The sequence below is a fragment of the Peromyscus californicus genome, unplaced genomic scaffold, assembly GCF_007827085.1.
Source record: "Peromyscus californicus insignis strain IS unplaced genomic scaffold, ASM782708v3 Scaffold_4__1_contigs__length_199733344, whole genome shotgun sequence".
Taxonomy (NCBI): domain Eukaryota; kingdom Metazoa; phylum Chordata; class Mammalia; order Rodentia; family Cricetidae; genus Peromyscus; species Peromyscus californicus.
In genome coordinates, this window is record NW_026294562.1 from 195,352,301 (window position 1) to 195,359,850 (window position 7,550).

General features: G+C 38.4%; 1 pseudogene; it reads right to left on the bottom strand.

The window, feature by feature from the left end:
• Positions 1 to 938: 938 nt before the first annotated feature.
• On the bottom strand, positions 939 to 2,431 carry LOC128125807 (poly(A) polymerase alpha-like; annotated as a pseudogene).
• Between the last annotated feature and the right edge of the window lie 5,119 nt (positions 2,432 to 7,550).

Consider the following 7,550-nt stretch of genomic DNA (forward strand, 5'->3'; position numbering starts at 1 on the left):
CCCCACATTAGGACTGGGCAGGACCCCAGAAACTTCTGGCTACATTTGATCCCCAACACTTTAGAAAGAATTTCCACCCAAAACCTGAGAAAAATTTAAAAAGGGTTCTAAAATGGAGTGAAGAGCAGCTTCCTAGTTGTGTCTCTCAGACAAGACATAATACAAAGATGCCTCAGCATGGAGGCTTGAGCTACAGTATGGTGTGTTCAGGGCATGTGGACTTGACCTACAGCATGGCAGATTCCCACCATAGTACACAGACATGTCTCCAAGCCATGCAGTGCACTGCGTGGTGGATTTAGCTTTTGCTAGTACAGACAAAGAAAAGGGGTTTCTGGGCTGCACACTGCTTGATGGAGGCATAGACCCACTGCTTCCTAGAGTTGGTGGTAAACATAGCTCTGCCATGTTAAGAAGCCAAGAGGAGTGGAGTCAGCACCCAAGTCTGCTGCTTTGGTCCTAGCCACACTGCAGTTTAAAACAATGGCCCAAAGGTATAGACAATCATAATATGTATGATATATGTATATATATATATATACATATATATATATATATATATATATATAATATTTACATAATAAACTTAAATCACTAAAAAGGAGAATAAAGTAATATAAAAAACTAAGCCACACAAAGATGGAAATTACACAGCCAGTCTGGAATGTGTTGTCTTTGGGATTTTTTTTTTTTTGGTTTTTTTTATTTCTTTAAAATTTATTATAACTTACATTTTTCAACACAACACAATTCACGAGGCTTTTAACCTCTAAGGTGTTAAAGCATTGTATTAAAGACATTAATAAAAATTATACCCACTTAAATATGTTTGCAGACATATTTTTTTGAAAGGGAAAATAGTATGTCAAAGATGTGCTACTAATTACTAGAAACATTAAATCAGCTGAACACTGACATTTTTGGGGGGTCTGTGCATGTTTTAAATACTCTTGTAAGTTGTCAGAATTAAATGTAAGAAGTTTCTTGAGAGAGAACAGAAATCAGATAGTGAAAAGCTCACCTGCTTGCTAAGGTGCAGACTGTCCTGGTGACAAGTTGCACACCTAGAACTGAGCTGCTGACACACAGTAGGAATGCTAAGTCAATCAAGCAACAAAACTCTAAGGCTGACACATTGTACTGATAAAGGGAAAAACAACAGTTGACTAAAATTCCTAAGTCCTTTGCAACAGTAAGGAAAACTCTACAGACACCGGAGGAGAGACTCCAAAGTTCACTAATATGGCAAGAGAAGATACCACATAGGCCACTGTTAAACCACTACTTAAGAGCAACATGGCTGACATGCCTTAAAATACATACTTGTACTTCTGAAAGAAGTTTGGAGCTTCAAAAAGTTTGGACCACTCTGCCTTACTCAGCAAAATTTCATCTGTGATAGCAAGACCTTTTTTAAACTTCCCAACCACAACCATCCCTGTTGAAACGGACACATTGTACGTGGAGTTCTGCTGTGGGTATGCTGGTGTAATTATAGGAATAAGATGGTACCTGTCACTGGGGTTTACCCTTGGGTCCCACACGGGCAAATTAAGATTGCATTCTTCAGGCTGTTACAATAGCACTGGATTTGGCCATTCCCATTTAGAAAATACCAAGAAAAATCTATGTACAAGAGTTGATGCCATTGCATTTGGATAAAGCTGGCAAGTTCTTGCTGCTAGCATAGCCCAGAAAACACCACCGAGGAAACGTAATAAATTGGAATAGATGTTGTGCCGTTTGGCCCACATTCTGATGGCTCTCAGAGTTAAACTGATGTTGTCAATGTTTGGTACTAGATGTAAAATCACATCGGTTACCCTGCAACCATTAAGGCTTCTTATGTATCTTTTATCTAGGTTTTTAAGCAGACTGTCATCTGATAGGTACAAATCTTCTGGAATAGGCTGCAGTGCTAATGTTGCAAACAAAATATCAATCTCTATTCCATCAAAACAGAGTTTGATAACTGGTACAAATGCCTCTTCAACAGCTCTTAAGTCTTTTACTTCTTGTAATTTCAATTTATCATAGAATGAGGTGAAAAAGTCACTCCGATCAACATGTCTTGGTGCAACACACAATGCATTAATATCGGACCTTTCGTATGTACTCCTATTCTGTAAGATCCAAATGTAAAAATTTTTCCTCCAACATTTTACAGATTGTGGAAGATTCCTGCTTTCACTAATTTCTCGTATCCATTCTTTCACCAGGTTATTTAATTTTCCCAAAATTAAAATCGTGCGCTGCAGTTCCTCTTCTTCTTCAAAAACCCCAAAGAGCTTCAGAGTCTCATGAGTTTCTGTGTGAGTAGGCAGTCAGTCTCCTTGGGGGCCGCTAAGCTGGTAGGAGAGGTAATGCCATAGTGCCTCTGTTGGGGCTGCATTTGTTGTGATCCCTGCGTTGTAACTGGAAAAGGCATCATCTCGGGCGACTGCACCACCCAGTCACTTACCACCGCCTAAGCTGCCGCACTGGGCATGATCCAACTAGGCAGGTGGGATAGGCCTGCCTCAGCCCTAGTGCCAACCCAGTCCCACAACTGGCCCCGCTGCTTTAAGCGCTTCTCCTCCTTCCCCTTCATCTTAACATGGGACCCATGAGCTACCACAACAACATTCTAAAACCATCTTTGGGATTTTTAACTGGAGAGAGAGATTTGATTATAAAGGCTCGTTAGTTAAACCAATATGTATATTTTAAAGGTATCTTGACTTTAAAATTTGTGTCTAGGAATATGTTGCTTTGGAAAAGACATTCTGCTTTTGTTTCCACAGAAAATTAGAACCTGTGGAGTGCTTCTAGTCTAATATGGTTTGATCAACCAAGAACCCCTGAAAGGTCGATAATGGCTCAAACACTACTACAGCCATATTTTAACTATAACTCTTAATTTTCTCAGGATCCCCATAAGATTGCCAGAAACCCCAACAAACAGGAAGTAGTATTAGAAGCTATGCCCAAATTTCCAAATATTGTTTATAAATGTTTATTTTTATTTAAAGGTGGTTGATTATAAATGCAAACTTTTTCTAAAAAGAAAAGGGGATATAGATCTGATAGGATAAAAGGGTAGATTAATGAACCTACTTTTAAAGAGCAACAATTTGTTTGAAATGTTTTACATTGCTATGGATTTGGGTTTATTGATACAAATTTAAAGTTAATTTTGTTACACTGTTTATATATTTTTATTTCTGTTGAAGGTATTATGTTTATGTACCTCATTTAAAAATGTAATATATAGTTAAGAAATACAAATTAATAGTTAATTGTCTTTTTTGGTTTTTCGAGATGAGTTTCTATGCATAGTTTTGATGCCTGCCCTGGATCTCACTCTATAGACCAGGCTAGCCTCAAACTCACAGAGATCCACCAGGCTCTGCCTCCAGAGTGCTGGGATTAAAGGCATGTTCCACTACCACCCAGCTAATACTCAAATTTATAGTCATGTTAAGTTTTTTTAGATATACAAATATGTATTTCAAGTGGGTAGGTTTTCGTCAAACACTTCAAAGACATACAAAATATGGCATTTGCAGTGTTTTAAGAACTTAGACTTTTCTGAACATTGAGACATGTCTGCTCCTCGCAGCACCAACTACTTCAGAGATGATGGGCATTGAAGAAACTCGACATGGAGCTTGCTTTCTTTATGGCAAGAGTTAGCCATTTGGGAAAAAACTGCTCTTGCCTTGATTGCTTGATAGTATGTCTTATAACTTGGACATGCAGGACCCATAGGAAAATGAACACTGAATTTTGCAAAAACAAGGCAAGGTGGTCCTCCAGGTTATTGCTTTGCAGAGGAGACTGCCAGACATTGTTCAGGAAACAGGGAGAAGTAACTGAGAAGCTATAGGCCTATAGGCTGAAGATAGATGCCCCAACATTAAGGAGGAACTTTGAATGACTTTCCAGGCAGCCAGATGTCTCTGTCATTTCTAGAATTTTGGAAGTTGCTCACAATGCAATCCTGTTTACTTAGGTAATATTATATCTTTCTGGGTCTTTGATGGCGTTGGACTAGATAGTTATAATTATAGTTTTTTCTTTGTTATGATAAAAGGCAAATAAGATATAAAAGTTTAGCTCCACAAATATAGGATAGATGATAGAATATTTTCTTTAATTTTACCAAATACAAACAGATTAGATAATGTAACTCTTGCTTGATAACTTTTGTTATATAAAACTTTACTGTTTTATATAAAAAAAGGAGAAGAGTTGGGGGATGTCTTTCTATATGCTGTGAATATTTGTTGCTCCCATTTGTTAATAAATAAATCCGCATTGACCTATGGCAGGACATAATGGAACCAAGTGGGAAATCCAAATGAAAGAGAGAGAAGAAAATTTGGGTCAGGGCAGATGCTGTGAGCTGCTGCCAGAAGAAGCAAGATATGAGAGAATAAGTAATTCCACAAAGCCATGCAGCAACATGTGGATTAATAGGAATGGGTTGAGTTAAGTTGAAAGAGATAGCTAATATAAGCTAAGGCCATAGGCCATAAGATTGTAAATAAAATAAGCCTGAGTTATAAGTAGCTGCAGGACCATGGGTGGGAGAAATTCATCCCAACTGCAGGGCCAGGCAGGAAGAGAGAAACTTCCACCTACAAACTCTACTTGCACAATGCAATATGAAGCATACAACACTAGATCTTTTCTGAGTTACTGATCCCACTTCCAAAGTCTCTTTATCTGGGACATATGCTGTAGGGAGACAGCCAAGGCCTGAGATATGGCTGTGTGATTCCATGTGTTTCCCCCCAATTATCATCTCACCTGTGAAGACAGCAAGTATGCAGCTATGTGGAGTGTACTGTAGGGACCAGCTGACCTGTCCAGGAGTACTTGAATATGGGAGTGAGGATTAAGAAAGAAAAAGACAAAAGAAAGAAGATAGAATCAGGATGGCTCACAGTGAAGACTGCAGCAGCCCCGAATTTATTTATCATAGCCCTTTTATACCCAAAACAAGATTGTGGGGGGGGGGGAGGATGGGAAGACCTTCTTACCATGGTTCAAGCAATAAATAAGCATAAACACATCCTTAATTATCAAAACGTTTCGTAACCACACCTTTGACCAAACACCCTGTTACTTGGCCTTGATGAGCAAGACATCTAGTAACCAGTTCTTTGGCCAAACATCCTGTTATTCAGCCTTAAGGAGCAAAGCCAAATTTGAACTCTCTGAACTTAAGATTGAATCAAGCCACAAGCTGGAGTCCGTTTGGGGTCTCACAATTCTCCCCTTATTTTCTCAGGGTGTCCCGAACCCCTCAGATGAATGTTCCTGTATTAGGTTGCCTTTTTCAACTAACCAGTCTTATCCATCTTAGTCTCATGAATTCCATCATTCATTCACTGTTTAGGTAGTACAATGGTGAAAAGGACTTATGTGTCTTTAACTACCAGCCTCTGGAAAATTTCAATGGAGGATGCAGAGCTTGACATCATGTAACTCTGAACCAACTTTCCACCAAGAGTTCACAAATAACTTGATAATAATAGACAAGCAAATAATGCCTAGCAATACACATGTTCCTGTGGCTGCAATATACTCTAATAAGGGAGTAAAGGATGATTAAGATGGAATGACCTTGTTAAATTGGTCAAGGATGTCTTTAGCAGTTTTAGCTCCATCAAAATCCAACATTTCTTTTTTAATCACATCAAATCAAGGACTCAATACCATCACACCAAATTCCTCTCAAGTGAGCTCTAATCTTTTTCCAACCAGTATCACTTTCATTGTTAAAGAAGAGGTTACAAACAATAATGAGTTAACGTCATAATTCTAGTATGATTATTAAAAATGGACACACAATTGGTTAATTACAATTCTCCTAACTTACATTAAAAAGATTGTGCATTAACACAAACGAATACTGATCTATTCAAGAGACAAGAAAATGTGTTTTTTGTTGTGAGTGTGGTAGGAGTAACTCCATAATTCTGAATGTCTTATTTTCCCTATCCTAAAAACCAATGCATCACTGCCTCTGGCTTCCAAAGGTAACTTTCAGTTGCTCCAGTCCCGAAGTATCAAATACCAACAGCAAAACTTTCATCCCACTCCTCCTATTCATTTTGGAGGGCCTCTTTAGTACCTCCTAATTTGGTTTCCTGACCGGGCTAGCACATATCTCTGAAATCCAGTGATACTATTCTAAGAGATGCTTCAGCCACACATCGCTTTCATAATAGTGTTGGATTGCTCTAATAAGTCTCTCTCCCTCAGAGGGAAAATCTCTGAGGCACTTGTTTTCAGGTCTTCTATTTCCTTTTGGCAACATAGATACACACTATAATAGCAAAAGTGACCTCCTTGTCATAAGATATAGTGTGGATAAGTGGTCAAACACCCAATCAAAGGTTTATTTTGGAAAAACAGGGGAGAATTTCTCAGCTGGATCCAGAATAATTAATACTCACAGGCCTCTGGAATATAGTGTAGCATGTCTATCAAGAAGCTGAGAATCATTAACCATAACCCTAATCTCCTTCCTTTTCCAGACTAGAAGATGAAATATTGGGGGATCAGGAACATGGGTTCAGTAAATCTCACTCCAACCCCTCTGGGAAAGCATAAGCAACCACAGTATCATCTGGACTGGCAATCCTCTCTTCTGTACACCACCCCAAATGATGAGGCAGCCATCTAGCTTCATTTGTGAAAAAACACAAACTTGCCCTCGACCCCTTATCAAAAGAGGATTGATTCCCTTCCATAACCCAGTGAAAAGGTCCTTCCATTTCACCTCAGCAGAAGTTGTTCGAGTGCCATAATGCAAAAATCTATATGTGGAAGATTGCTCATGGGCATCCAATTTCAAAATATTTAAAATAAAAGGGAATAATTGAATGGATTTTATGGTGACTGAGGATATAAGTCCCCCTTTTGATTTTTTGAAGATGGATCTTGAGACTACCACGGGCTCATTCAACAATAACTTGTCCTTTAGGATTATAAGGAGAGACTGTTTTATGCTCAGTTTTCCATTGGGAACAAAATTACTGAAATGTTTACTAATATATCCCAAACCATTATCTGTATTTATAATTTTAGGAATCCACATATATGAAAAACATTTTAAGAAATGAGCTATCCCATGCATGGCAGCTTCCCCAATTTGCCCAATAGCCATCAAAAAACATGAATAGATATTGACTGTCAAATGCACATATTTTAATTTGCCAAATTCTGCATCATGAGTAACATCCAATTGCCATAAATAATTGGGAAGACACACTCAAGGATTTACCCCTAAGGAAGGCACAGGCAAATACTGTTGACACACATCACATTGTTTAACAATCTGACTAGCAACTTCCCTGGTAACGCCAAATTTTTTCTTAAACTTCTGCTATTCTGATAATGAAAGTCATGTGACTGTTGAGCCAATTCAACCTGTGATAAGGTGACCATCTGTGTTAATTTATCAGCTGAGGTATTATCATCAGTTTGAGGGGCAAGATGATTTTAAAGAGCCCTAATGGGAATCACAAAGCATGACAGCTTTCTTCAATAAATGA